The sequence below is a fragment of the Pseudophryne corroboree genome, chromosome 1 (genome assembly GCF_028390025.1).
Source record: "Pseudophryne corroboree isolate aPseCor3 chromosome 1, aPseCor3.hap2, whole genome shotgun sequence".
Classification (NCBI taxonomy): domain Eukaryota; kingdom Metazoa; phylum Chordata; class Amphibia; order Anura; family Myobatrachidae; genus Pseudophryne; species Pseudophryne corroboree.
The window spans coordinates 730,691,455-730,715,304 of NC_086444.1; the positions used below are offsets into that span (position 1 = coordinate 730,691,455).

At 40.8% G+C, this 23,850-nt stretch overlaps 5 non-coding genes and 75 pseudogenes across 5 annotated transcripts; all 80 read right to left on the reverse strand.

Moving 5' to 3' along the window:
- Positions 1-82: 82 nt before the first annotated feature.
- On the reverse strand, positions 83-201 carry LOC134948305 (5S ribosomal RNA; annotated as a pseudogene).
- A 230-nt stretch (positions 202-431) lies between these two features.
- Positions 432-549, reverse strand: LOC134954198 (5S ribosomal RNA; annotated as a pseudogene).
- A 107-nt stretch (positions 550-656) lies between these two features.
- On the reverse strand, positions 657-775 carry LOC134937852 (5S ribosomal RNA; annotated as a pseudogene).
- A 107-nt stretch (positions 776-882) lies between these two features.
- On the reverse strand, positions 883-1,001 carry LOC134952227 (5S ribosomal RNA; annotated as a pseudogene).
- Positions 1,002-1,107: 106 nt separating this feature from the next.
- LOC134940953 (5S ribosomal RNA) lies at positions 1,108-1,226 on the reverse strand (annotated as a pseudogene).
- Positions 1,227-1,455: 229 nt separating this feature from the next.
- Positions 1,456-1,574, reverse strand: LOC134950599 (5S ribosomal RNA; annotated as a pseudogene).
- A 107-nt stretch (positions 1,575-1,681) lies between these two features.
- LOC134946355 (5S ribosomal RNA) lies at positions 1,682-1,800 on the reverse strand (annotated as a pseudogene).
- Positions 1,801-2,805: 1,005 nt separating this feature from the next.
- Positions 2,806-2,924, reverse strand: LOC134950977 (5S ribosomal RNA; annotated as a pseudogene).
- Positions 2,925-3,248: 324 nt separating this feature from the next.
- LOC134953755 (5S ribosomal RNA) lies at positions 3,249-3,367 on the reverse strand (annotated as a pseudogene).
- A 106-nt stretch (positions 3,368-3,473) lies between these two features.
- Positions 3,474-3,592, reverse strand: LOC134940964 (5S ribosomal RNA; annotated as a pseudogene).
- Positions 3,593-3,824: 232 nt separating this feature from the next.
- On the reverse strand, positions 3,825-3,943 carry LOC134936709 (5S ribosomal RNA). Its single transcript, XR_010180538.1, has one exon. It is a non-coding gene; the product is annotated as a 5S ribosomal RNA (ribosomal RNA).
- Positions 3,944-4,275: 332 nt separating this feature from the next.
- LOC134952770 (5S ribosomal RNA) lies at positions 4,276-4,394 on the reverse strand (annotated as a pseudogene).
- Positions 4,395-4,501: 107 nt separating this feature from the next.
- Positions 4,502-4,620, reverse strand: LOC134939157 (5S ribosomal RNA; annotated as a pseudogene).
- A 332-nt stretch (positions 4,621-4,952) lies between these two features.
- LOC134948413 (5S ribosomal RNA) lies at positions 4,953-5,071 on the reverse strand (annotated as a pseudogene).
- A 107-nt stretch (positions 5,072-5,178) lies between these two features.
- LOC134938659 (5S ribosomal RNA) lies at positions 5,179-5,297 on the reverse strand (annotated as a pseudogene).
- A 558-nt stretch (positions 5,298-5,855) lies between these two features.
- On the reverse strand, positions 5,856-5,974 carry LOC134950544 (5S ribosomal RNA; annotated as a pseudogene).
- Positions 5,975-6,081: 107 nt separating this feature from the next.
- On the reverse strand, positions 6,082-6,200 carry LOC134934523 (5S ribosomal RNA). The gene has a single exon (XR_010179785.1). It is a non-coding gene; the product is annotated as a 5S ribosomal RNA (ribosomal RNA).
- Positions 6,201-6,307: 107 nt separating this feature from the next.
- Positions 6,308-6,426, reverse strand: LOC134936349 (5S ribosomal RNA; annotated as a pseudogene).
- Positions 6,427-6,759: 333 nt separating this feature from the next.
- On the reverse strand, positions 6,760-6,878 carry LOC134946454 (5S ribosomal RNA; annotated as a pseudogene).
- Positions 6,879-6,985: 107 nt separating this feature from the next.
- Positions 6,986-7,104, reverse strand: LOC134949480 (5S ribosomal RNA; annotated as a pseudogene).
- Positions 7,105-7,211: 107 nt separating this feature from the next.
- Positions 7,212-7,330, reverse strand: LOC134933123 (5S ribosomal RNA; annotated as a pseudogene).
- Positions 7,331-7,437: 107 nt separating this feature from the next.
- On the reverse strand, positions 7,438-7,556 carry LOC134945155 (5S ribosomal RNA; annotated as a pseudogene).
- Positions 7,557-7,663: 107 nt separating this feature from the next.
- On the reverse strand, positions 7,664-7,781 carry LOC134954187 (5S ribosomal RNA; annotated as a pseudogene).
- A 107-nt stretch (positions 7,782-7,888) lies between these two features.
- On the reverse strand, positions 7,889-8,007 carry LOC134949607 (5S ribosomal RNA; annotated as a pseudogene).
- Positions 8,008-8,114: 107 nt separating this feature from the next.
- LOC134947589 (5S ribosomal RNA) lies at positions 8,115-8,233 on the reverse strand (annotated as a pseudogene).
- A 107-nt stretch (positions 8,234-8,340) lies between these two features.
- Positions 8,341-8,459, reverse strand: LOC134948595 (5S ribosomal RNA; annotated as a pseudogene).
- Positions 8,460-8,566: 107 nt separating this feature from the next.
- On the reverse strand, positions 8,567-8,685 carry LOC134942222 (5S ribosomal RNA; annotated as a pseudogene).
- Positions 8,686-8,792: 107 nt separating this feature from the next.
- LOC134954287 (5S ribosomal RNA) lies at positions 8,793-8,911 on the reverse strand (annotated as a pseudogene).
- A 333-nt stretch (positions 8,912-9,244) lies between these two features.
- LOC134946277 (5S ribosomal RNA) lies at positions 9,245-9,363 on the reverse strand (annotated as a pseudogene).
- Positions 9,364-9,470: 107 nt separating this feature from the next.
- LOC134936589 (5S ribosomal RNA) lies at positions 9,471-9,589 on the reverse strand (annotated as a pseudogene).
- A 107-nt stretch (positions 9,590-9,696) lies between these two features.
- On the reverse strand, positions 9,697-9,814 carry LOC134938061 (5S ribosomal RNA; annotated as a pseudogene).
- A 107-nt stretch (positions 9,815-9,921) lies between these two features.
- On the reverse strand, positions 9,922-10,040 carry LOC134934152 (5S ribosomal RNA; annotated as a pseudogene).
- Positions 10,041-10,666: 626 nt separating this feature from the next.
- On the reverse strand, positions 10,667-10,785 carry LOC134948051 (5S ribosomal RNA; annotated as a pseudogene).
- A 333-nt stretch (positions 10,786-11,118) lies between these two features.
- Positions 11,119-11,234, reverse strand: LOC134951077 (5S ribosomal RNA; annotated as a pseudogene).
- A 107-nt stretch (positions 11,235-11,341) lies between these two features.
- On the reverse strand, positions 11,342-11,460 carry LOC134953844 (5S ribosomal RNA; annotated as a pseudogene).
- A 107-nt stretch (positions 11,461-11,567) lies between these two features.
- LOC134937076 (5S ribosomal RNA) lies at positions 11,568-11,686 on the reverse strand (annotated as a pseudogene).
- Positions 11,687-11,793: 107 nt separating this feature from the next.
- LOC134936138 (5S ribosomal RNA) lies at positions 11,794-11,912 on the reverse strand. The gene has a single exon (XR_010180458.1). It is a non-coding gene; the product is annotated as a 5S ribosomal RNA (ribosomal RNA).
- A 107-nt stretch (positions 11,913-12,019) lies between these two features.
- LOC134936272 (5S ribosomal RNA) lies at positions 12,020-12,138 on the reverse strand (annotated as a pseudogene).
- Positions 12,139-12,245: 107 nt separating this feature from the next.
- Positions 12,246-12,364, reverse strand: LOC134952238 (5S ribosomal RNA; annotated as a pseudogene).
- Positions 12,365-12,470: 106 nt separating this feature from the next.
- Positions 12,471-12,589, reverse strand: LOC134948363 (5S ribosomal RNA; annotated as a pseudogene).
- A 244-nt stretch (positions 12,590-12,833) lies between these two features.
- LOC134953124 (5S ribosomal RNA) lies at positions 12,834-12,952 on the reverse strand (annotated as a pseudogene).
- A 784-nt stretch (positions 12,953-13,736) lies between these two features.
- LOC134941173 (5S ribosomal RNA) lies at positions 13,737-13,855 on the reverse strand (annotated as a pseudogene).
- A 556-nt stretch (positions 13,856-14,411) lies between these two features.
- Positions 14,412-14,530, reverse strand: LOC134934897 (5S ribosomal RNA; annotated as a pseudogene).
- Positions 14,531-14,637: 107 nt separating this feature from the next.
- On the reverse strand, positions 14,638-14,756 carry LOC134954132 (5S ribosomal RNA; annotated as a pseudogene).
- Positions 14,757-15,096: 340 nt separating this feature from the next.
- LOC134939602 (5S ribosomal RNA) lies at positions 15,097-15,215 on the reverse strand (annotated as a pseudogene).
- A 107-nt stretch (positions 15,216-15,322) lies between these two features.
- Positions 15,323-15,441, reverse strand: LOC134942376 (5S ribosomal RNA; annotated as a pseudogene).
- A 107-nt stretch (positions 15,442-15,548) lies between these two features.
- LOC134936807 (5S ribosomal RNA) lies at positions 15,549-15,667 on the reverse strand. The gene has a single exon (XR_010180552.1). It is a non-coding gene; the product is annotated as a 5S ribosomal RNA (ribosomal RNA).
- A 107-nt stretch (positions 15,668-15,774) lies between these two features.
- LOC134942697 (5S ribosomal RNA) lies at positions 15,775-15,893 on the reverse strand (annotated as a pseudogene).
- Positions 15,894-16,000: 107 nt separating this feature from the next.
- On the reverse strand, positions 16,001-16,119 carry LOC134945298 (5S ribosomal RNA; annotated as a pseudogene).
- A 107-nt stretch (positions 16,120-16,226) lies between these two features.
- Positions 16,227-16,345, reverse strand: LOC134939978 (5S ribosomal RNA; annotated as a pseudogene).
- A 107-nt stretch (positions 16,346-16,452) lies between these two features.
- LOC134938615 (5S ribosomal RNA) lies at positions 16,453-16,571 on the reverse strand (annotated as a pseudogene).
- Positions 16,572-16,678: 107 nt separating this feature from the next.
- Positions 16,679-16,797, reverse strand: LOC134942035 (5S ribosomal RNA; annotated as a pseudogene).
- A 107-nt stretch (positions 16,798-16,904) lies between these two features.
- Positions 16,905-17,022, reverse strand: LOC134950522 (5S ribosomal RNA; annotated as a pseudogene).
- A 115-nt stretch (positions 17,023-17,137) lies between these two features.
- LOC134941913 (5S ribosomal RNA) lies at positions 17,138-17,256 on the reverse strand (annotated as a pseudogene).
- A 107-nt stretch (positions 17,257-17,363) lies between these two features.
- On the reverse strand, positions 17,364-17,482 carry LOC134949477 (5S ribosomal RNA; annotated as a pseudogene).
- Positions 17,483-17,589: 107 nt separating this feature from the next.
- Positions 17,590-17,708, reverse strand: LOC134934478 (5S ribosomal RNA; annotated as a pseudogene).
- A 107-nt stretch (positions 17,709-17,815) lies between these two features.
- On the reverse strand, positions 17,816-17,934 carry LOC134945128 (5S ribosomal RNA; annotated as a pseudogene).
- Positions 17,935-18,041: 107 nt separating this feature from the next.
- LOC134945030 (5S ribosomal RNA) lies at positions 18,042-18,160 on the reverse strand (annotated as a pseudogene).
- Positions 18,161-18,268: 108 nt separating this feature from the next.
- LOC134938715 (5S ribosomal RNA) lies at positions 18,269-18,387 on the reverse strand (annotated as a pseudogene).
- Positions 18,388-18,494: 107 nt separating this feature from the next.
- On the reverse strand, positions 18,495-18,613 carry LOC134946211 (5S ribosomal RNA; annotated as a pseudogene).
- A 107-nt stretch (positions 18,614-18,720) lies between these two features.
- On the reverse strand, positions 18,721-18,838 carry LOC134952526 (5S ribosomal RNA; annotated as a pseudogene).
- A 115-nt stretch (positions 18,839-18,953) lies between these two features.
- On the reverse strand, positions 18,954-19,072 carry LOC134945937 (5S ribosomal RNA; annotated as a pseudogene).
- A 107-nt stretch (positions 19,073-19,179) lies between these two features.
- On the reverse strand, positions 19,180-19,298 carry LOC134948758 (5S ribosomal RNA; annotated as a pseudogene).
- A 107-nt stretch (positions 19,299-19,405) lies between these two features.
- On the reverse strand, positions 19,406-19,524 carry LOC134954265 (5S ribosomal RNA; annotated as a pseudogene).
- A 107-nt stretch (positions 19,525-19,631) lies between these two features.
- On the reverse strand, positions 19,632-19,752 carry LOC134949113 (5S ribosomal RNA; annotated as a pseudogene).
- A 107-nt stretch (positions 19,753-19,859) lies between these two features.
- LOC134944050 (5S ribosomal RNA) lies at positions 19,860-19,978 on the reverse strand (annotated as a pseudogene).
- Positions 19,979-20,085: 107 nt separating this feature from the next.
- On the reverse strand, positions 20,086-20,204 carry LOC134933758 (5S ribosomal RNA; annotated as a pseudogene).
- A 107-nt stretch (positions 20,205-20,311) lies between these two features.
- On the reverse strand, positions 20,312-20,430 carry LOC134954485 (5S ribosomal RNA; annotated as a pseudogene).
- A 332-nt stretch (positions 20,431-20,762) lies between these two features.
- Positions 20,763-20,881, reverse strand: LOC134935793 (5S ribosomal RNA; annotated as a pseudogene).
- A 107-nt stretch (positions 20,882-20,988) lies between these two features.
- Positions 20,989-21,107, reverse strand: LOC134952670 (5S ribosomal RNA; annotated as a pseudogene).
- Positions 21,108-21,214: 107 nt separating this feature from the next.
- Positions 21,215-21,333, reverse strand: LOC134948286 (5S ribosomal RNA; annotated as a pseudogene).
- Positions 21,334-21,440: 107 nt separating this feature from the next.
- Positions 21,441-21,559, reverse strand: LOC134949039 (5S ribosomal RNA; annotated as a pseudogene).
- Positions 21,560-21,666: 107 nt separating this feature from the next.
- On the reverse strand, positions 21,667-21,785 carry LOC134953556 (5S ribosomal RNA). Its single transcript, XR_010185638.1, has one exon. It is a non-coding gene; the product is annotated as a 5S ribosomal RNA (ribosomal RNA).
- A 107-nt stretch (positions 21,786-21,892) lies between these two features.
- LOC134945055 (5S ribosomal RNA) lies at positions 21,893-22,011 on the reverse strand (annotated as a pseudogene).
- A 107-nt stretch (positions 22,012-22,118) lies between these two features.
- LOC134935919 (5S ribosomal RNA) lies at positions 22,119-22,237 on the reverse strand (annotated as a pseudogene).
- Positions 22,238-22,570: 333 nt separating this feature from the next.
- On the reverse strand, positions 22,571-22,690 carry LOC134933482 (5S ribosomal RNA; annotated as a pseudogene).
- Positions 22,691-22,797: 107 nt separating this feature from the next.
- On the reverse strand, positions 22,798-22,916 carry LOC134954441 (5S ribosomal RNA; annotated as a pseudogene).
- A 108-nt stretch (positions 22,917-23,024) lies between these two features.
- Positions 23,025-23,143, reverse strand: LOC134943362 (5S ribosomal RNA; annotated as a pseudogene).
- Positions 23,144-23,250: 107 nt separating this feature from the next.
- On the reverse strand, positions 23,251-23,368 carry LOC134936616 (5S ribosomal RNA; annotated as a pseudogene).
- Positions 23,369-23,701: 333 nt separating this feature from the next.
- On the reverse strand, positions 23,702-23,821 carry LOC134952571 (5S ribosomal RNA; annotated as a pseudogene).
- Between the last annotated feature and the right edge of the window lie 29 nt (positions 23,822-23,850).

The window sequence follows — 23,850 nt, forward strand, 5'->3', positions numbered from 1 at the left end:
TTTTCTACTTCTCACTACTGGTACATAAATGAATAAGTTTGAAAATGGAATGCATCACAGAACGGTGTTGGTAGTATAAAAATACCTTCAACACATTGTATTCCCAGGTGGTCTCCCATCCAAGTACTAACCAGGACAAACACTACTTCGCTTCCAATATCAGATGAGATTGGGCGTATCCAGTGTTGTGTGGCTGTAGATGAAATTTGTTGTTTCTGTTAGAGCTTTTCTACTTCTAACTACTGTTACATAAATGACCAGGCCCAACACTGCTTAGCTTCCAAGCTCAGATGAGATTGGGTGTATCCTTGTGTCATTGTAGATGTGATTTGTTGTTTCTGTTAGAGCTTTTCTACTTCTAACTACTGGTACATAAATGAATAAGTTTGAAAATGGAATGCATCTAAAGAACAGTGTTGGCAATATAAAAATACATACAGCACCTTGTATTCCCAGGTGGTCTCCCATCCAAGTACTAACCAGGCCCAACACTGCTTAGCTTTCAAGATCAGATGAGATTGGCGTATCCAGTGTGGTGTGGCTGTAGATGAGATTTGTGGATTCTGTTAAAGCTTTTCTACTTCTAACTACTGTTACATAAATGAATAAGTTTGAAAATGGAATGCATCAACAGAATGGTGTTGGCAATATAAAAATACCCACCGCACCTTGTATTCCCAGGTGGTCTCCCATCCAAGTACTAACCAGGCCCAACACCACTTAGCTTCCAAGATCAGAGGAGATTGGGCGTACCCAGTTTGGTGTGGCTGTAGATGAAATTTGTTGTTTCTGTTAGAGCTTTTCTACTTCTAACTACTGGTACATAAATGAATAAGTTTGAAAATGGAATGCATCTAAAGAACATTGTTGGCAGTATGAAAATACATACAGCACCTTGTATTCCCAGGTGGTCTCCCATTCAATTACTAACCAGTCCCAACACTGATTAGCTTTCAAGATTAGATGAGATAGGGCGTATCCAGTGTGGTGTGGCTGTAGATAAACAATGCAGTTTCTGTTAGAGCTTTTCTACTTCTCACTACTGGTACATAAATGAATAAGTTTGAAAATGGAATGCATCACAGAACGGTGTCGGTAGTATAAAAATACCTTCAACACCTTGTATTCCCAGGTGGTCTCCCATCCAAGTACTAACCAGGACAAACACTACTTCGCTTCCAATATCAGATGAGATTGGGCGTATCCAGTGTTGTGTGGCTGTAGATGAAATTTGTTGTTTCTGTTAGAGCTTTTCTACTTCTAACTACTGTTACATAAATGACCAGGCCCAACACTGCTTAGCTTCCAAGCTCAGATGAGATTGGGTGTATCCTTGTGTCATTGTAGATGTGATTTGTGGTTTCTGTTAGAGCTTTTCTACATCTAACTACTGGTACATAAATAAATAAGTTTGAAATGGAATCTATCAACAGAACGATGTTGGCAGTATAAAAATACCTACAGCACCTTGTATTCCCAGGTGGTCTCCCATCCAAGTACTAACCAGGCCCAACATTGCTTAGCTTCCAAGATCTAATGAGATTGGGCATATACAGTGTGGTGCGGCTGTAGATGAGTTGTATGGTTTCTGTAAGAGCTTTTCTACTTCTAACTACTGGTACATAAATGAATAAGATTGAAAATGGAATGCATCAACAGAATGGTGTTGACAGTATAAAAATACCTATAGCACCTTGTATTCCCTGGCAGTCTCCCATCCAAGCACTAACCATGCCCAACACTGCTTAGTTTCCAAGATCAGATGAGATTGGGGACATACAGTGTGGTGTGACTGTAGAACAGATTTGTAGCTTCTGTTAGAGCTTTTCTACTTCTAACTACTGGTACATAAATGAATACGTTTGAAATTGGAATGCATCAACAGAACAGTGTTGGCAGTATAAAAATACCTACAGCAACTTTTATTCCCAGGTGGTCTCCCATCCAACTACTAACCAGGCCAAACACTGCTTAGCTTATAAGTTCAGATGAGATTGGGGACATCCAGTGTGCTGTGGCTAAAGAACAGATTTGTGGTTTCTATTAGATCTTTTCTACTTCTAACTACTGGTACATAAATGAATAAATTTGAAATAGGAATGCATCAACAGAACGGTGTTGCCAGTATAAAAATACTTACTGTACCTTGTATTTCCAGGAGATCTCCGACCAAGTACTAACCAGGTCCAACAATGCTTAGCTTCCAAGATCAGATGAGATAAGGCGTATCCAGTGTGGTGTGGCTGTAGATGTGCTTTGTGGTTTCTGTTAGAGCTTTTCTACTTCTAACTACTGGTACATAAATTAATAAGTTTGAAAATGGAATGCATCAACAGAACGGTGTTGGCAGTAAAAAATAACTACGGTACCTTGTATTCACAGGTGGTCTCCCATCAAAACTAACCAGACCCAACACTGCTTAGCTTCCAAGATCAGAGTAGATTGGGCGTATCCAGTGTGGTGTGGCTGTATATGAGCTTTGTGGTTTCTGTTAGAGCTTTTCTACTTCTAACTACTGGTACATAAATGAATAAGTTTGAAATAGGAATGCATCAACAGAACGGTGTTAGCAGTATAAAAAGGCCTATATCACCTTGTATTCCCAGGTGGTCTCACACCCAATTTCTAACCAGTTCCAACATTGCTTAGCTTCCAAGAACAGATGAGATTTGACGTATAAAGTGTGGTGTGGCTGTAGATGAGCTTTGTGGTTTCTGTTAGAGCTTTTCTACTTTAACTACTGGTACATAAATGAATAAGTTTGAAATGGAATGCATCAACAGAACGGTGTTGGCAGTATAAAAATACCTACAGCACCTTGTATTCCCAGGTGATCTCCCATCCGAGTACTAACCAGGTTCAACATAGCGTAGCTTTTAAGATCAGATGAGATTGGGCGCATCCAGTGTGGTGTGGCTGTAGATGAGTTGTGTGGTTTCTGTAAGAGCTTTTCTACTTCTAAATACTGGTACATAAATAAATAAGATTGAAAATGGAATGCATCAACAGAACGGTGTTGGCAGTAAAAATATACCTACAACACCTTGTATTCCCAGGAAGTCTCCCATCCAAGTACTAACTATGCCCAGCACTGCTTAGCTGCGATGAGATTGGGCATGTCCAGTGTGGTGTGGCTGTAGATAAGCTTTGTGGTTTCTGTTAGAGCTTTTCTACTTCTAACTACTGGTATATAAATGAATAAGTTTGAAAATGGAATGCATAACAGAACGGTGTTGGCAGTATAAAAATACCTACAGCACCTTGTAATCCCAGGTGGTCTCCCATCCAAGTGCTAAACAGGCCCAACACTGCTTAGCTTCCAAGATCGGATGAGATTGGGCGTATCCAGTGTCGTGTGGCTGTAGATGAGCTTTGTTGTTTCTGTTAGAGCTTTTCTACTTCTAACTACTGGTACATAAATGAATAAGTTTGAAAATGGAATGCATCACAGAACGGTGTTGGTAGTATAAAAATACCTTCAACACCTTGTATTCCCAGGTGGTCTCCCATCCAAGTACTAACCAGGACAAACACTACTTCGCTTCCAATATCAGATGAGATTGGGCGTATCCAGTGTTGTGTGGCTGTAGATGAAATTTGTTGTTTCTTTTAGAGCTTTTCTACTTCTAACTACTGTTACATAAATGAATATGTCCAACACTGCTTAGCTTCCAAGCTCAGATGAGATTAGGTGTATCCTTGTTGTGTCGTTGTAGATGTGATTTGTGGTTTCTGTTAGAGCTTTTCTACATCTAACTACTGGTACATAAATAAATAAGTTTGAAATAGAATCTATCAACAGAACGGTGTTGGCAGTATAAAAATACCTACAGCACCTTGTATTCCCAGGTGGTCTCCCATCCAAGTACTAACCAGGCCCAACATTGCTTAGCTTCCAAGATCTGATGAGATTGGGCATATACAGTGTGGTGTGGCTGTAGATGAGTTGTGTGGTTTCTGTAAGAGCTTTTCTACTTCTAACTACTGGTACATAAATGAATAAGATTGAAAATGGAATGCATCAACAGAATGGTGTTGACAGTATAAAAATACCCTTAGCACCTTGTATTCCCTGGCAGTCTCCCATCCAAGCACTAACCATGCCCAACACAGCTTAGCTTTTAAGATCAGATGAGATTGGGGACATACAGTGTGGTGTGACTGTAGAACAGATTTGTAGCTTCTGTTAGAGCTTTTCTACTTCTAACTACTGGTACATAAATGAATAAGTTTGAAATGGAATGCATCAACAGAACGGTGTTGGCAGTATAAAAATACCTACAGCACCTTGTATTCCCAGGTGATCTCCCATCTGAGAACTAACCAGGCCCAACATAGCGTAGCTTTTAAGATCAGATGAGATTGGGCATATCCAGTGTGGTGTGGCTGTAGATGAGTTGTGTGGTTTCTGTAAGAGCTTTTCTACTTCTAACTACTGGTACATAAATAAATAAGATTGAAAATGGAATGCATCAACAGAACAGTGTTGGCAGTAAAAAAACACCTACAACACCTTGTATTCCCAGGAAGTCTCCCATCCAAGTACTAACCATGCCCAGCACTGCTTAGCTTCCAAGATAAGATGAGATTGGGCATATCCAGTGTGGTGTGGCTGTAGATAAGCTTTGAGGTTTCTGTTAGAGCTTTTCTACTTCTAACTACTGGTACATAAATGAATAAGTTTGAAATAGGAATGCATCAACAGAACGGTGTTAGCAGTATAAAAATACCTAGATTACCTTGTATTCCCAGGTGGATTCCCATCCAAGTACTAACCAGTTCCAACACTGCTACGCTTCCAAGAACAGATGAGATTGGACGTATAAAGTGTGGTGTGGATGTAGATGAGCTTTGAGGTTTCTGTTAGAGCTTGTCTACTTCTAACTACTGGTACATAAATGAATAAGTTTGAAATGGAATGCATCAACAGAACGGTGTTGACAGTATAAAAATACCTACAGCACCTTGAATTCCCAGGTGGTCTCCCATCCAAGTACTAACCATGACAAACACTGCTTAGCTTGCAAGATCAGATGAGAGTGGGCGTATCCAGTATGGTGTAGCTGTAGATGAGCTGTGAGGATTTTGTTAGAGCTTTTCTACTTCTAACTACTGGTACATAAATAAATAGGTTTGAAAATGGAATGCATCAACAGAACGGCGTTGGCAGTATAAAAACAACTATAGCACCTTGTATTCCCAGGTGGTCTCCCATCCAAGTACTAACCAGGACCAACACTGCTTAGTTTCCAAGATCAGATGATATTGGGCATATCCAGTGTAGTGTGGCTATAGAAGTTCTTCGTGGTTTCTGTTAGAGCTTTTCTACTTCTAACTACTGGTACATAAATGAATAAATTTGAAATAGGAATGCATCAACAGAACGGTGTTGGCAGTATAAAAATACCTACAGCACCTTGTATTCCCAGGTGGTCTCCCATCCAATTACTAACCAGGCCCAACACTACTCAGCTTCCAAGAACAGACGAGATTGGTCATATCCAGTATGTTGTGGCTGTAGATGAGCTTTTTGGTTTCTGTTAGAGCTTTTCTACTTCTAACTACTGGTACATAAATGAATAAGTTTGAAATAGGAATGCATCAACAGAACGGTGTTGGCAGTATAAAAATACCCACAGCACTATGTATTCCCAGGTGGTTTCCCATCCATGTACTAACCAGGACCAACACTGCTTAATTCCAAGATCAGATGAGATTGGCCGTATCCAGTGTGGTGTTGCTGTAGATGAGATTTGTTGTTTCTGTTAGAGCTTTTCTACTTCTAACTACTGGTACATAAATGAATAAGTTTGAAAATGGAATGCATCGCAAGAACGGTGTTGGCAGCATAAAAATACCTACAGCACCTTTTATTACCAGATGGTTTCCCATCCAAGTACTAACCAGGACCAACACTGCTTAGCTTCCAAGATCAGAAGAGATTAGGCATATCCAGTCTGGTGTGGCTGTAAATGAGCTTTGTGGTTTCTGTTAGAGCTTTTCTACTTCTAACTATTGGTACATTAATAAATAAGTATGAAAATGGAATGCATCAACTGAACGACGTTGGCAGTATAAAAATAGCTACAGCACCTTGTATTCCCAGGTAGTCTCCCATCCAAGTACTAACTAGGCCCAACACTGCTTAGCTTCCAAGATCAGATGAGATTGGGCGTATCCAGTGAGGTGTGGCTGTAGATGAGCTTTGTGGTTTCTATTAGAGCTTTTCTACTTCTAACTGCTGGTACATAAATGAATAAGTTTGAAAATGGAATGCATCAACAGAACGACGTTGGCAGTATAAAAATACCTACAGCACCCTATATTCCCAGGTGGTCTCCCATCCAAGTACTAAGCAGGGCCAATACTGCTTAGCTTCCAACATCAGAAGAGACTGGGCGTATCCAGTGTGGTGTGGCTGTAGATGAGCTTTGCTGTTTCTGTTAGAGCTTTTCTACTTCTAACTACTGGAACATAAATAATTAAGTTTGAAAATGGAATGCATCAACAGAACGACGTTGGCAGTATAAAAATACATACAGCACCCTGTATTCCCAGGTGGTCTCCCATCCAAACACTAACCAGGGCCAACACTGCTTAGTTTCCAACATCAGTAGAGATTGGGCGCACCCAGTGTGGTGGGGCTGTAGATGAGTTTTGAGGTTTCTGTTACAGGTTTTCTACTTCTAACTAATTGTATATAAATGAATAAGTTAGAAAATGGAATGCCTCAACAGAACGGTGTTGACAGTATAAAAATACCTACAGCACCTTGTATTCCCAGGTGGTCTCCCAACCAAGTACTAAACAGGCCCAACACTGCTTAGCTTCCAAGATCAGAGGAGATAGGGCGTATCCAGTGTGGTGTGGCTGTAGATGAAATCAGTTGTTTCTGTTAGAGCTTTTCTACTTCTAACTACTGGTACATAAATGAATAAGTTTGAAAATAGAATGCATCTAAAGAACAGTGTTGGCAGTATAAAAATACATACAGCACCTTGTATTCCCAGGTGGTCTCCCATCCAAGTACTAACCAGGCCCAACACTGCTTAGCTTTCAAGATCAGATGAGATTGGGCATATCCAATGTGGTGTGGCTGTAGATAAGCATTGTAGCTTCTGTTAGAGCTTTTCTACTTCTAACTACTGGTACATAAATGAATAAGTTTGAAAATGGAATGCATCAACAGTATAGTGTTGGCAGTATAAAAATACCTAGAGCACCTTGTATTCCCAGATGGTCTCCCATCCTAGTACTAACCAGGCCCAACACTGCTTAGCTTCCAAGATCAGAGGAGTTTGGGCGTATCCAGTGTGGTGTGGCTGTAGACAAAATTTGTTGTTTCTGTTAGAGCTTTTCTACTTCTAACTACTGGTATATAAATGAATAAGTTTGAAAATGGAATGCATCTAAAGAACAGTGTTGGCAGTATAAAAATACATACAGCACCTTGTATTCCCAGGGGGTCTCCCATTCAAGTACTAACCAGGGACAACACTGCTTAGCTTTCAAGATCAGATAAAATCGAGCGTATCCAGTGTGGTGTGGCTGTAGATAAGCATTGTGGTTTCTGTTAGAGCTTTTCTACTTCTAACTACTGGTACATAAATGAATAAGTTTGAAAATGGAATGCCTCAACAGAACGGTGTTGGCAGTATAAAAATACCTACAGCACCTTGTATTCCCAGGTGGTCTCCCATCCAAGTACTAACAAGGCCCAACACTGCTTAGCTTCCAAGATCAGAGGAGATTGGGCGTACCAGGGTGGTGTGGCTGTAGACAAAATTTGTTGTTTCTGTTAGAGCTTTTCTACTTCTAACTACTGATACATAAATGAATAAGTTTGAAAATGGTATGCCTCAACAGAACGGTGTTGGCAGTATAAAAATACCTACAGCACCTTGTATTCCCAGGTGGTTTCCCATCCAATTACCAACCAGGCACACCACTGCTTAGCTTCCAAGATCAGAGGAGATTGGGCGTATCCAGTGTGGAGTGTCTGTAGATGAGCTTTGTGGTTTCTGTTATAGCTTTTCTACTTCTAACTACTGGTACATAAATTAATAAGTTTGAAAATGGAATGCATCAATAGAACCGTGTTGGCAGTATAAAAATACCTACAGCACCTTGTATTCCCAGGTATTCTCCCATCCAAGTACTAAGCAGTCCCAACAATGCTTAGCTTCCAAGATCTGAGGAGATTGGGCGTATACAGTGTGGTGTGGCTGTAGATGAAATTTGTTGTTTCTGTTAGAGCTTTTCTACTTCTAACTACTGGTACATAAATGAATAAGTTTGAAAATTAAATGCATCTAAAGAACAGTGTTGGCAGTATAAAAATACATACAGCACCTTGTATTCCCAGGGGGTCTCCCATCCAAGTACTAACCAGGGACAACACTGTTTAGCATTCAAGATCAGAGGAGATTGGGCATATCCAGTGTGGTGTGGCTGTAGATGAGCATTGTTGTTTCTGTTAGAGCTTTTCTACTTCTAACTACTGGTACATAAATGAATAAGTTTGAAAATGGAATGCATCAACAGAACGGTGTTGGCAGTATAAAAATACCTAAAACACCTTGTATGCCCAGGTGGTCTCCCATCCAAGTACTAACCAGGCCCAACACTGCTTAGCTTTCAAGAGCAGATGAGATTCGGTGTATCCAGTGTGGTGTGGCTGTAGATAAGCATTGAGGTTTCTGGTAGAGCTTTTCTACTTCTAACAACTGGTACATAAATGAATAAGTTTGAAAATGGAATGCCTCAACAGAACGGTGTTGGCAGTATAAAAATACCTACAGCACCTTGTATTCCCAAGTAGTTTCCCACCCAAGTACTAACCAGGCCCAACAATGCTTAGCTTCCAAGATCAGATGAGATTGGGCATATCCAGTGTGGTGTGGCTGTAGATGTGCGTTATGGTTTCAGTAAGAGCTTTTCTACTTCTAACTACTGGTACATAAAGGAATAAATTTGAAATAGGAATGCATCAACAGAACGGTGTTTGCAGTATAAAAATACCTACAGCACCTTGTATTTCTATTTCGTCTCCCATCCAAGTACTAACCAGGACCAACACTGCTTAGCTTCCAAGATCAGAGGTGATCAAGCATATACAGTGTGGTGTGGCTGTAGATGAGCTTTGTGTTTTCTGTTAGAGCTTTTATACTTCTAACTACTGGTACATAAATAATTAAGTTTGAAAATGGAATGCATCAACAGAACGACGTTGGCAGTATAAAAATACATACAGCACCCTGTATTCCCAGGTGGTCTCCCATCCAAGTACTAACCAGGGCCAACACTGCTTAGTTTCCAACATCAGTAGAGATTGGGCGCACCCAGTGTGGTGGGGCTGTAGATGAGTTTTGAGGTTTCTGTTACTGGTTTTCTACTTCTAACTAATTGTACATATATGAATAAGTTTGAAAATGGAATGAATCAACAGAACGGTGTTGGCAGTATAAAAATACCTACAGCACCTTGAATTCACAGGTGGTCTCCCATCCAAGTACTAACCAGGCCCAACACCACTTACCTTCCACGATTAGATGAGATTGGGCGTATCCAGTGTGGTGTGGCTGTAGATGAGCTTAGTGGTTTCTATTAGAGCTTTTCTACTTCTGACTACTGGTACATAAATGAATAAGTTTGAAAATAAAATGCCTCAACAGAACGGTGTTGGCAGTATAAAAATACCTACAGCACCTTGTATTCCCAGGTGGTCTCCCATCCAAGTACTAACCAGGCCCAACACTGCTAAGCTTCCAAGATCAAAGGAGATAGGCGTATCCAGTGTGGTGTGGCTGTAGATGAAATCAGTTGTTTCTGTTAGAGCTTTTCTACTTCTAACTACTGGTACATAAATGAATAAGTTTGAAAATGGAATGCCTCAACAGAACGGTGTTGGCAGTATAAAAATACCTACAGCACCTTGTATTCCCAGGTGGTTTCCCATCCAAGTACTAACCAGGCCCAACACTGCTTAGCTTTCAAGATCCGAAGAGATTGGGCGAATCCAGTGTGGTGATGCTGTAGATGAACTTTGTGGTTTCTGTTAGAGCTTTTCTACTTCTAACTACTGGTACATAAATGAATAAGTTTGAAAATGGAATGCATCAACAGAACAGGGGTGGTCATTCCGAGTTGTTCGCTCGGTAATTTTTTTCGCATCGCAGCGATTTTCTGCTTAGTGCGCATGTGCAATGTTCGCACTGCGACTGCGCCAAGTAAATTTGCTATACAGTTAGGTATTTTACTCACGGCTTTTTCTTCGTTCAGGCGATCGGAGTGTGATTGACAGGAAGTGGGTGTTTCTGGGCGGAAACAGGCCGTTTTATGGGCGTGTGGGAAAAAACGCTACCGTTTCTGGGAAAAACGCGGGAGTGGCTGGAGAAACGGAGGAGTGTCTGGGCGAACGCTGGGTGTGTTTATGACGTCAAACCAGGAACGACAAGCACTGAACTGATCGCAGATGCCGAGTAAGGTTGAAGTTACTCATAAACTGCTAAGAGGTGTGTAATCGCAATTTTGAGAATCTTTCGTTCGCAATTTTACTATGCTAAGATTCACTCCCAGTAGGCGGCGGCTTAGCGTGTGTAAAGCTGCTAAAAGCAGCTCGCGAGCGAACAACTCGGAATGAGGGCCCGTGTTGGCAGTATAAAAATACCTAGAGCACCTTGTATTCCCAGGTGGTCTCCCACCCAAGTACTAAGCAGGCCCAACACTGCTTAGCTTCCAAGATCAGATGAGATTGGGCGTATCCAGTGTGGTGTGGCTGTAGATGAAATGTGTTGTTTCTGTTAGAGCTTTTCTACTTCTAACTACTGGTACATAAATGAATAAGTTTGAAAATGGAATGCATCTAAAGAACAGTGTTGGCAGTATAAAAATACATAGAGCACCTTGTATTCCCATGGCGTCTCCCATCCAAGTACTTACCATGGACAACACTGCTTAGCTTTCAAGATCAGATAAAATTGGGCGTATCCAGTGTGGCGTGGCTGTAGATAAGCATTGTTGTTTCTGTTAGAGCTTTTCTACTTCTATCTACTGGTACATAAATGAATAAGTTTGAAAATGGAATGCCTCAACAGAACAGTGTTGGCAGTATAAAAATACCTACAGCACCTTGTATTCCCAGGTGGTCTCCCGTCCAAGTACTACCCAGACCCAACACGGCTTAGCTTCCAAGATCAGAGGAGATTGGCGCATAGTGTGGTGTGGCTGTAGATGAAATTTGTTGTTTCTGTTAGAGCTTTTCTACTTCTAACTACTGGTACATAAATGAATAAGTTTGAAAATAGAATGCATCTAAAGAACAGTGTTGGTAGTATAAAAATACATACAGCACCTTGTATTCTCAGGTGGTCTCCCATCCAAGTACTAACCAGGCCCAACACTGCTTAGCTTTAAAGATCAGATGAGATTGGGCGTATCCAGTGTGGTGTGGCTGTAGATAAGCATTGCGGTTTCTGTTAGAGCTTTTCTACTTCTAACAACTGGTACATAAATGAATAGATTTGAAAATGGAATGCCTCAACAGAACGGTGTTGGCAGTATAAAAATACCTACAGCACCTTGTATTCCCAGGTGGTTTCCCATCCAAGTACTAACCAGGCCCAACACTGCTTAGCTTCTAAGATCAGAGGAGATTGGGCATACCCAGTGTGCTGTGGCTGTAGATGAAATTTGTTGTTTCTGTTAGAGCTTTTCTACTTCTTACTACTGGTACATAAATGAATAAGATTGAAAATGGAATGCATCTAAAGAACAGTGTTGGCAATATAAAAATACATACAGCACCTTGTATTCCCAGGTGGTCTCCCATCCAAGTACTAACCAGGCCCAACACTGCTTAGCTTTCAAGATCAGATGAGATTGGGCGTATCCAGTGTGGTGTGGCTGTAGATGAGATTTGTGGATTCTGTTAAAGCTTTTCTACTTCTAACTACTGTTACATAAATTAATAAGTTTGAAAATGGAATGCATCAACAGAATGGTGTTGGCAATATAAAAATACCCACCGCACCTTGTATTCCCAGGTGGTCTCCCATCCAAGTACTAACCAGGCCCAACACCACTTAGCTTTCAAGATCAGAGGAGATTGGGCGTACCCAGTGTGGTGTGGCTGTAGATGAAATTTGTTGTTTCTGTTAGAGCTTTTCTACTTCTAACTACTGGTACATAAATGAATAAGTTTGAAAATGGAATGCATCTAAAGAACATTGTTGGCAGTATGAAAATACATACAGCACCTTGTATTCCCAGGTGGTCTCCCATTCAATTACTAACCAGTCCCAACACTGATTAGCTTTCAAGATTAGATGAGATAGGGCGTATCCAGTGTGGTGTGGCTGTAGATAAACAATGCAGTTTCTGTTAGAGCTTTTCTACTTCTCACTACTGGTACATAAATGAATAAGTTTGAAAATGGAATGCATCACAGAACGGTGTTGGTAGTATAAAAATACCTTCAACATCTTGTATTCCCAGGTGGTCTCCCATCCAAGTACTAACCAGGACAAACACTACTTCGCTTCCAATATCAGATGAGATTGGGCGTATCCAGTATTGTGTGGCTGTAGATGAAATTTGTTGTTTCTGTTAGAGCTTTTCTACTTCTAACTACTGTTACATAAATGACCAGGCCCAACACTGCTTAGCTTCCAGGCTCAGATGAGATTGGGTGTATCCTTGCTGTGTCATTGTAGATGTGATTGTAGATGTGATTTGTGGTTTCTGTTAGAGCTTTTCTACATCTAACTACTGGTACATAAATAAATAAGTTTGAAATGGAATCTATCAACAGAACGATGTTGGCAGTATAAAAATACCTACAGCACCTTGTATTCCCAGGTGGTCTCCCATCCAAGTACTAACCAGGCCCAACATTGCTTAGCTTCCAAGATCTGATGAGATTGGCCATATACAGTGTGGTGTGGCTGTAGATGAGTTGTATGGTTTCTGTAAGAGCTTTTCTACTTCTAACTACTGGTACATAAATGAATAAGATTGAAAATGGAATGCATCAACAGAATGGTGTTGACAGTATAAAAATACCTATAGCACCTTGTATTCCCTGGCAGTGTCCCATCCAAGCACTAACCATGCCCAACACAGCTTAGCTTTTAAGATCAGATGAGATTGGGGACATACAGTGTGGTGTGACTGTAGAACAGATTTGTAGCTTCTGTTAGAGCTTTTCTACTTCTAACTACTGGTACATAAATGAATACGTTTGAAATTGGAATGCATCAACAGAACAGTGTTGGCAGTATAAAAATACCTACAGCAACTTTTATTCCCAGGTGGTCTCCCATCCAACTACTAACCAGGCCAAACACTGCTTAGCTTCTAAGTTCAGATGAGATTGGGGACATCCAGTGTGCTGTGGCTAAAGAACAGATTTGTTGTTTCTATTAGATATTTTCTACTTCTAACTACTGGTACATAAATGAATAAATTTGAAATAGGAATGCATCAACAGAATGGTGTTGGCAGTATAAAAATACTTACTGTACCTTGTATTTCCAGGAGATCTCCGACCAAGTACTAACCAGGTCCAACAATGCTTAGCTTTCAAGATCAGATGAGATAAGACGTATCCAGTGTGGTGTGGCTGTAGATGTGCTTTGTGGTTTCTGTTAGAGCTTTTCTACTTCTAACTACTGGTACATAAATGAATAAATTTGAAATGGTAATGCATCAACAGAACGGTGTTGGCAGTATAAAAATACCTACAGCACCTTTTCGTTCCAGGTGGTCTCCCAACCAAGTACTAACCTGGTCCAACACTGCTTAGCTACCAAGATCAGATGAGATTAGGTGTATCCTGTGTGGTGTGGCTGTAGATGAGCTTTGTGGTTTCTGTTAGAGCTTTTCTACTTCTAACTACTGGTACATAAATTAATAAGTTTGAAAATGGAATGCATCAACAGAACGGTGTTGGCAGTAAAAAATAACTACGGTACCTTGTATTCACAGGTGGTCTCCCATCAAAACTAACCAGACCCAACACTGCTTAGCTTCCAAGATCAGAGTAGATTGGGCGTATCCAGTGTGGTGTGGCTGTATATGAGCTTTGTGGTTTCTGTTAGAGCTTTTCTACTTCTAACTACTGGTACATAAATGAATAAGTTTGAAATAGGAATGCATCAACAGAACGGTGTTAGCAGTATAAAAATGCCTACATCACCTTGTATTCCCAGGTGGTCTCCCACCCAATTTCTAACCAGTTCCAACACTGCTTAGCTTCCAAGATCAGATGAGATTAAGCATATACAGTGTGGTGTGGCTGTAGATGAGCTTTGATTTTTCTGTTAGAGCTTTTCTACTTCTGACTACTGGTACATAAATAATTAAGTTTGAAAATGGAATGCATCAACAGAACAACGTTGGCAGTATAAAAATACCTACAGCACCCTGTATTCCCAGGTGGTCTCCCATCCAAGTACTAAGCAGGGCCAACACTGCTTAGCTTCCAACATCAGAAGAGATTGGGCGTACCCAGTGTGATGGGGCTGTAGATGAGTTTTGAGGTTTCTGTTACAGGTTTTCTACTTCTAACTAATTGTACATAAATAAATAAGTTTGAAAATGAAATGCCTCAACAGAACGGTGTTGGCAGTATATAAATACCTACAGCACCTTGTATTCCCAGGTGGTCTCCCATCCAAGTACTAACCAGGCCCAACACTGCTTAGTTTCCAAGATCAGAGGAGATTGGGCGTATCCAGTGTGGTGTGCCTGTAGATGAGCTTTGTGGTTTCTGTTAGAGCTTTTCTACTTCTAACTACTGGTACATAAATGAATAAGTTTGAAAATGGAATGCATCAACAGAACGGTGTTGGCAGTATAAAAATACCTATAGCACCTTCTATTCCCAGGTGGTCTCCCATCCAAGTAATAACCATGCGCTACACTGCTTAGCTTCCAAGATAAATGAGGTTGGGCACATCCAGTGTGGTGTGGCTGTAGACGAGCTTTGTTGTTTCTGTTAGAGCTTTTCTACTTCTAACTACTGGTACATAAATTAATAAGTTTGAAAATGGAAAGCATCAACAGAACAACAGAACGGTGTTGGCAGTATAAAAATGACTACGGTACCTTGTATTCCCAGGTGGTCTCCCATACAAGAACTAATCAGGCCCAACACTGCTTAGCTTCCAAGATCAGAGGAGATTGGGCGTATCCAGTGTGGTGTGGCTGTAGATGAGCTTTGTGGTTTCTGTTATAGCTTTTCTACTTCTAACTACTGGTACATAAATGAATAAGTTTGAAAATGGAATGCATCAACAGAACGGTGTTGGTAGTATAAAAATACCAACTGCACCTTGTATTCCCAGGTGGTCTCCAATCCAAATACTAACCAGGCCCAACACTGCTTAGCTTCCAAGATCTGAGGAGATTGGGCGTATCCAGTGTGGAGTGGCTGTAGATGTAATTTGTTGTTTCTGTTAGAGCTTTTCTACTTCTAACTACTGGTACATAAATGAATAATTTTGAATTTGGAATGCATCATCAGAACAGTGTTGGCAGTATAAAAATACCTACAGCACCTTGTATTCCCAGGTGGTCTCCCATCCAAGTACTAACCAGGCCCAACACTGCTTAGCTTCCAAGATCAGAGGAGATTGGGCGTATCCAGTGTGGTGTGGCTATAGTTGAGCTTTGTGGTTTCTGTTAGAGCTTTTCTACTTCTAACTACTGGTACATAAATGAATAATTTTGAAAATGGAATGCATCAAAAGAATGGTATTGGCAGTATAAAAATACCTAGAGCACCTTGTATTCCCAGGTGGTTTCCCATCCAAGTACTAACCAGGCCCACCACTGCTTAGTTTCCAAGATCAGGGGAGATTGGGCGTATCCAGTGTGGTGTGGCTGTAGATGAGCTTTGTGGTTTCTGTTAGAACTTTTCTACTTCTAACTACTGGTACATAAATGAATAAGTTTGAAAATGGAATGCATCAATAGAACGGTGTTGGCAGTATAAAAATACCTACAGCACCTTGTATTCCCAGGTATTCTCCCACCCAAGTACTAAGCAGTCCCAACAATGCTTAGCTTCCAAGATCAGATGAGATTGGGCATATCCAGTGTGGTGTGGCTGTAGATGTGCTTTGTGATTTCTGTTAGAGCTTTTCTACTTCTAACTACTGGTACATAAAGGAATACACTTGAAATAAGAATGCATCAACAGAACAGTGTTGGCAGTATAAAAATACCTACAGCACCTTGTAATTCCAGGTGGTCTCCCATCCAAGTACTAACCAGGACCAACACTGCTTAGCTTCCAAGATCAAATGAGATTAAGCATATACAGTGTGGTGTGGCTGTAGATGAGCTTTGATTTTTCTGTTAGAGCTTTTCTACTTCTAACTACTGGTACATAAATAATTAAGTTTGAAAATGGAATGCATCAACAGAACGACGTTGGCAGTATAAAAATACCTACAGCACCCTGTATTTCCAGGTGGTCTCCCATTCAAGTACTAAGCAGGGCCAACACTGCTTAGCTTCCAACATCAGAAGAGATTGGGCGTACCCAGTGTGGTGGGGCTGTAGATGAGTTTTGAGGTTTCTGTTACAGGTTTTCTACTTCTAACTAATTGTACATAAATGAATAAGTTTGAAAATGAAATGCCTCAACAGAACGGTGTTGGCAGTATATAAATACCTACAGCACTTTGTATTCCCAGGTGGTCTCCCATCCACGTACTAACCAGGCCCAACACTGCTTAGTTTCCAAGATCAGAGGAGATTGGGCGTATCCAGTGTGGTGTGCCTGTAGACGAGCTTTGTGGTTTCTGTTAGAGCTTTTCTACTTCTAACTACTGGTACATAAATGAATAAGTTTGAAAATGGAATGCATCAACAGAACGGTGTTGGCAGTATAAAAATACCTACAGCACCTTCTATTCCCAGGTGGTCTCCCATCCAAGTACTAACCAGGCACAACACTGCTTATCTTCCAAGATAAATGAGGTTGGGCACATCCAGTGTGGTGTGGCTGTAGACGAGCTTTGTTGTTTCTGTTAGAGCTTTTCTACTTCTAACTACTGGTACATAAATTAATAAGTTTGAAAATGGAAAGCATCAACAGAACAACAGTACGGTGTTGGCAGTATAAAAATAACTACAGTACCTTGTATTTCCAGGTGGTCTTCCATACAAGAACTAATCAGGCCCAACACTGCTTAGCTTCCAAGATCAGAGGAGATTGGGCGTATCCAGTGTGGTGTGGCTGTAGATGAGCTTTGTGGTTTCTGTTATAGCTTTTCTACTTCTAACTACTGGTACATAAATGAATAAGTTTGAAAATGGAATGCATCAACAGAACGGTGTTGGCAGTATAAAAATACCAACTGCACCTTGTATTCCCAGGTGGTCTCCAATCCAAATACTAACCAGGACCAACACTGCTTAGCTTCCAAGATCTGAGGAGATTGAGCGTATCCAGTGTGGAGTGGCTGTAGATGAAATTTGTTGTTTCTGTTAGATCTTTTCTACTTCTAACTACTGGTACATAAATGAATAATTTTGAAAATGGATTGCATCATCAGAACAGTGTTGGCAGTATAAAAATACCTACAGCACCTTGTATTCCCAGGTTGTCTCCCATCCAAGTACTAACCAGGCCCACCACTGCTTAGTTTCCAAGATCAGAGGAGATTGGGCGTATCCAGTGTGGTGTGGCTGTAGATGAGCTTTGTGGTTTCTGTTAGAGCTTTTCTACTTCTAACTACTGGTACATAAATGAATAAGTTTGAAAATGGAATGCATCAACAGAACGGTGTTGGCAGTATAAAAATACCTACAGCACCTTGAATTCCCAGGTATTCTCCCATCCAAGTACTAAGCAGTCCCAACAATGCTTAGCTTCCAAGATCAGATGAGATTGGGCATATCCAGTGTGGTGTGGCTGTAGATGTGCTTTGTGATTTCTGTTAGAGCTTTTCTACTTCTAACTACTGGTACATAAAGGAATACATTTAAAATAGGAATGCATCAACAGAACGGTGTTGGCAGTATAAAAATACCTACAGCACCTTGTAATTCCAGGTGGTCTCCTATCCAAGTACTAACCAGGACCAACACTGCTTAGCTTCCAAGATCAGATGAGATTAAGCATATACAGTGTGGTGTGGCTGTAGATGAGCTTTGATTTTTCTGTTAGAGCTTTTCTACTTCTAACTACTGGTACATAAATAATTAAGTTTGAAAAATGGAATGCATCAACAGAACGACGTTGGCAGTATAAAAATACCTACAGCACCCTGTAGTCCCAGGTGGTCTCCCATCCAAGTACTAAGCAGGGCCAACACTGCTTAGCTTCCAACATCAGAAGAGATTGGGCGTACCCAGTGTGGTGGGGCTGTAGATGAGTTTTGAGGTTTCTGTTACAGGTTTTCTACTTCTAACTAATTGTACATAAATGAATAAGTTTGAAAATGAAATGCCTCAACAGAACGGTGTTGGCAGTATATAAATACCTACAGCACCTTGTATTCCCAGGTGGTCTCCCATCCAAGTACTAACCAGGCCCAACACTGCTTAGTTTCCAAGATCAGAGGAGATTGGGCGTAACCAGTGTGGTGTGGCTGTAGATGAGCTTTGTGGTTTCTGTTATAGCTTTTCTACTTCTAACTACTGGTACATAAATGAATAAGTTTGAAAATGAAATACCTCAACAGAACGGTGTTGGCAGTATATAAATACCTACAGCACCTTGTATTCCCAGGTGGTCTCCCATCCAAGTACTAACCAGGCGCAACACTGCTTAGCTTCGAAGATAAATGAGGTTGGGCACATCCAGTGTGGTGTGACTGTAGACGAGCTTTGTTGTTTCTGTTAGAGCTTTTCTACTTCTAACTACTGGTACATAAATTAATAAGTTTGAAAATGGAAAGCATCAACAGAACAACAGAACGGTGTTGGCAGTATAAAAATAACTACGGTACCTTGTATTCCCAGGTGGTCTACCATACAAGAACTAATCAGGCCCAACACTGCTTAGCTTCCAAGATCAGAGGAGATAGGGCGTATCCAGTGTGGTGTGGCTGTAGATGAGCTTAGTGGTTTCTATTAGAGCTTTTATACTTCTAACTACTGGTACATAAATGAATACGTTTGAAAATGAAATGCCTCAACAGAACGGTGTTGGCAGTATAAAAATACCTACAGCACCTTGTGTTCCCAGGTGGTTTCCCATCCAAGTACTAACCAGGCCCACCACTGCTTAGTTTCCAAGATCAGAGGATATTGTACGTATCCAGTGTGGTGTGGCTGTAGATGAGCTTTGTGGTTTCTGTTAGAGCTTTTCTACTTCTAACTACTGGTACAGAAATCAATAAATTTGAAAATGGAATGCCTCAACAGAACGATGTTGGCAGTATAAAAATACCTACAGCACCTTGTATTCCCAGGTGGTTTCCCATCCAAGTACTAACCAGGCCCACCACTGCTTAGTTTCCAAGATCAGAGGAGATTGGGCGTATCCAGTGTGGTGTGGCTGTAGATGAGCTTTGTGGTTTCTGTTAGAGCTTTTCTACTTCTAACTACTGGTACATAAATGAATAATTTTGAAAATGGAATGCATCAAAAGAATGGTATTGGCAGTATAAAAATACCTACAGCACCTTGTATTCCAAGGTGGTTTCCCATCCAAGTACTAACCAGGCCCACCACTGCTTAGTTTCCAAGATCAGAGGAGATTGGGCGTAATCAATGTGTGGTGTGGCTGTATATGAGCTTTTTGGTTTCTGTTAGAGCTTTTCTACTTCTAACTACTGGTACATAAATGAATAAGTTTGAAAATGGAATGCATCAATAGAACGGTGTTGGCAGTATAAAAATACCTACAGCACCTTGTATTCCCAGGTATTCTCCCATCCAAGTACTAAGCAGTCCCAACAATGCTTAGCTTCCAAGATCAGATGAGATTGGGCACATCCAGTGTGGTGTGGCTGTAGATGTGCTTTGTGATTTCTGTTAGAGCTTTTCTACTTCTAACTACTGGTACATAAAGGAATACATTTGAAATAGGAATGCATCAACAGAACGGTGTTGGCAGTATAAAAATACCTACAGCACCTTGTATTTCCAGGTGGTCTCCCATCCAAGTACTAACCAGGACCAACACTGCTTAGCTTCCAAGTTCAGATGAGATTAAGCATATACAGTGTGGTGTAGCTGTAGATGAGCTTTGATTTTTCAGTTAGAGCTTTTCTACTTCTAACTACTGGTACATAAATAATTAAGTTTGAAAATGGAATGCATCAACAGAACGACGTTGGCAGTATAAAAATACCTACAGCACCCTGTATTCCCAGGTGGTCTCCCATCCAAGTACTAACCAGGCCCAACACTGCTTAGTTTCCAAGATCAGAGGAGATTGGGCGTATCCAGTGTGGTGTGCCTGTAGATGAGCTTTGTGGTTTCTGTTATAGCTTTTCTACTACTAACTACTGGTATATAAATGAATAAGTTTGAAAATGGAATGCATCAACAGAACGGTGTTGGCAGTATAAAAATACCTACAGCACCTTCTATTCCCAGGTGGTCTCCCATCCAAGTAATAACTAGGCACAACACTGCTTAGCTTCCAAGATAAATGAGGTTGGACACATCCAGTGTGGTGTGGCTGTAGATGAGCTTTGTTGTTTCTGTTAGAGCTTTTCTACTTCTAACTACTGGTACATAAATAATTAAGTTTGAAAATGAAATGCATCAACAGAACGACGTTGGCAGTATAAAAATAACTACGGTACCTTGAATTCCCAGGTGGTCTCCCATACAAGAACTAATCAGGCCCAACACTGCTTAGCTTCCAAGATCAGAGGAGATTGGGCGTATCCAGTGTGGTGTGGCTGTAGATGAGCTTTGTGGTTTCTGTTATAGCTTTTCTACTTCTAACTACTGGTACATAAATGAATAAGTTTGAAAATGGAATGCATCAACAGAACGGTGTTGGCAGTATAAAAATACCAACTGCACCTTGTATTCCCAGGTGGTTTCCAATCCAAATACTAACCAGGCCCAACACTGTTTAGCTTCCAAGATCAGAGGAGATTGGGCGTATCCACCGTGGTGTGGCTGTAGACAAAATTTGTTGTTTCTGTTAGAGCTTTTCTACTTCTAACTACTGGTACATAAATGAATAAGTTTGAAAATGGAATTAATCTAAAGAACAGTGTTGGCAGTACAAAAATACATACAGCACGTTGTAATCCCAGGTGGGCTCCCTTCCAAGTACTAACCAGGCCCAACACTGCTTAGCTTTCAAGATCAGATGAGATTGGACGTATCCAGTGTGGTGTGGCTGTAGATAAGCATTGTGGTTTCTGTTAGAGCTTTTCTGCTTCTAACTACTGGTACATAAATGAATAAGTTTGAAAATGGAATACCTCAACTGAATGGTGTTGGCAGTATAAAAATACCTACAGCACCATGTATTCCCAGGTGTTCTCCCATCCAAGTACTAACCAGGCGCAACACTGCTTAGCTTCCAAAATGAGAGGAGATTGGGCGTATCCAGTGTGGTGTGGCTGTAGATGAGCTTTGTGGTTTCTGTTAGAGCTTTTCTACTTCTAACTACTGGTACATAAATGAATAAGTTTGAAAATGGAATGCATCAAAAGAATGGTATTGGCAGTATAAAAATACCTACAGCACCTTGTATTCCCAGGTGGTCTCCCATCCAAGTACTAACCAGGCCCAACACTGCTTAGCTTCCAAGATCAGAGGAGATTGGGTGTATCCAGTGTGGTGTGGCTATAGATGAGCTTTGTGGTTTCTGATAGAGCTTTTCTACTTCTAACTACTGGTACATAAATGAATAATTTTGAAAATGGAATGCATCAAAAGAATGGTATTGGCAGTATAAAAATACCTACAGCACCTTGTATTCCCAGGTGGTCTCCCATCCAAGTACTAACCAGGCCCAACACTGCTTATCTTCCGAGATTAGATGAGATTGGGCGTATCCAGTGTGGTGTGGCTGTAGATGAGCTTTGTGGTTTCTATTAGAGCTTTTCTACTTCTAAATACTGGTACATAAATTAATAATTTTGAAAATGGAATGCATCAAAAGAATGGTATTGGCAGTATAAAAATACCTACAGTACCTTGTATTCCCAGGTGATCTCCCATCCAAGTACTAACCAGGCCCAACACTGCTTATCATCCGAGATTAGATGAGATTGGGCGTATCCAGTGTGGTGTGGCTGTAGATGAGCTTAGTGGTTTCTGTTAGAGCTTTTCTACTTCTAACTACTGGTACATAAATTAATAAGTTTGAAAATGGAATGCATCAATAGAACGGTGTTGGCAGTATAAAAATACCTACAGCACCTTGTATTCCCAGGTATTCTCCCATCCAAGTACTAAGCAGTCCCAACAATGCTTAGCTTCCAAAATGAGAGGAGATTGGGCGTATCCAGTGTGGTGTGGCTGTAGATGAGCTTTGTGGTTTCTGTTAGAGCTTTTCTACTTCTAACTACTGGTACATAAATGAACAAGTTTGAAAATGGAATGCATCAAAAGAATGGTATTGGCAGTATAAAAATACCTACAGCACCTTGTATTCCCAGGTGGTCTCCCATCACAAGTACTAACCATGCCCAACACTGCTTAGCTTCCAAGATCAGAGGAGATTGGGTGTATCCAGTGTGGTGTGGCTATAGATGAGCTTTGTGGTTTCTGTTAGAGCTTTTCTACTTCTAACTACTGGTACATAAATGAATAATTTTGAAAATGGAATGCATCAAAAGAATGGTATTGGCAGTATAAAAATACCTACAGCACCTTGTATTCCCAGGTGGTCTCCCATCCAAGTACTAACCAGGCCCAACACTGCTTATCTTCCGAGATTAGATGAGATTGGGCGTATCCAGTGTGGTGTGGTTGTAGATGTGCTTTGTGATTTCTGTTAGAGCTTTTCTACTACTAACTACTGGTACATAAATGAATAAGTTTAAAAATGGAATTAATCTAAAGAACAGTGTTGGCAGTATAAAAAATACATACAGCACATTGTAATCCCAGGTGGGCTCCCTTCCAAGTACTAACCATGCCCAACACTGCTTAGCTTTCAAGATCAGAGGAGATTGGGCGTATCCAGTGTGGTGTGGCTGTAGATGAGCTTAGTGGTTTCTATTAGAGCTTTTATACTTCTAACTACTGGTACATAAATGAATAAGTTTGAAAATGGAATACCTCAACAGAACGGTGTTGGCAGTATAAAAATACCTACAGCACCTTGTATTCCCAGGTGGTCTCCATCCAAGTACTAACCAGGCCCAACACTGCTTATCTTTCGAGATTAGATGAGATTGGGCGTATCCAGTGTGGTGTGGCTGTAGATGAGCTTAGTGGTTTCTGTTAGAGCTTTTCTACTTCTAACTACTGGTACATAAATTAATACGTTTGAAAATGGAATGCATCAATAGAACGGTGTTGGCAGTATAAAAATACCTAAAGCACCTTGTATTCCCAGGTATTCTCCCATCCAAGTACTAAGCAGTCCCAACAATGCTTAGCTTCCAAAATGAGAGGAGATTGGGCGTATCCAGTGTGGTGTGGCTGTAGATGAGCTTTGTGGTTTCTGTTAGAGCTTTTCTACTTCTAACTACTGGTACATAAATGAATAAGTTTGAAAATGGAATGCATCAAAAGAATGGTATTGGCAGTATAAAAATACCTACAGCACCTTGTATTCCCAGGTGGTCTCCCATCACAAGTACTAACCAGGCCCAACACTGCTTAGCTTCCAAGATCAGAGGAGATTGGGTGTATCCAGTGTGGTGTGGCTATAGATGAGCTTTGTGGTTTCTGTTAGAGCTTTTC